General features: G+C 68.0%; 1 protein-coding gene across 1 annotated transcript in view; it reads right to left on the bottom strand.

Moving 5' to 3' along the window:
- Positions 1 to 272, bottom strand: part of LRIT2 (leucine rich repeat, Ig-like and transmembrane domains 2) — a 4,886-nt gene that overhangs the window by 472 nt on the left and 4,142 nt on the right. The window lies entirely within an intron of this gene.

Genomic DNA, 272 nt, shown 5'->3' with positions numbered 1-272 from the left:
GCCCGGGGGTGCGGGGACACAGCCACACACCCGCGGCCACACACCCCGGGCACCCCCCCCCATTCCCAGGGCTTCCCAAGCCTGCTGCGAATCCCGGTCGTGCGCCCCACCGTGCCCCGAGTCCTTGCAGCACGGAGCCTTCCTTGCATGGTCCTTCAAGAAGACTAGCACGTGCTATGGCTCGCGGGCATCTGTAAAAGATGCCACTGCGGCTGCATTCGCGGGGCGGGCAGGGGCCGGGCTAGTAGAGGTCAGCACTGTTCCTGTGGGGC

Source organism: Aptenodytes forsteri, unplaced genomic scaffold, assembly GCF_000699145.1.
Source record: "Aptenodytes forsteri isolate BGI_AS27 unplaced genomic scaffold, ASM69914v1 Scaffold134, whole genome shotgun sequence".
Taxonomy (NCBI): Eukaryota; Metazoa; Chordata; class Aves; order Sphenisciformes; family Spheniscidae; genus Aptenodytes; species Aptenodytes forsteri.
This window is presented reverse-complemented; position numbering and strand designations above follow the sequence as displayed.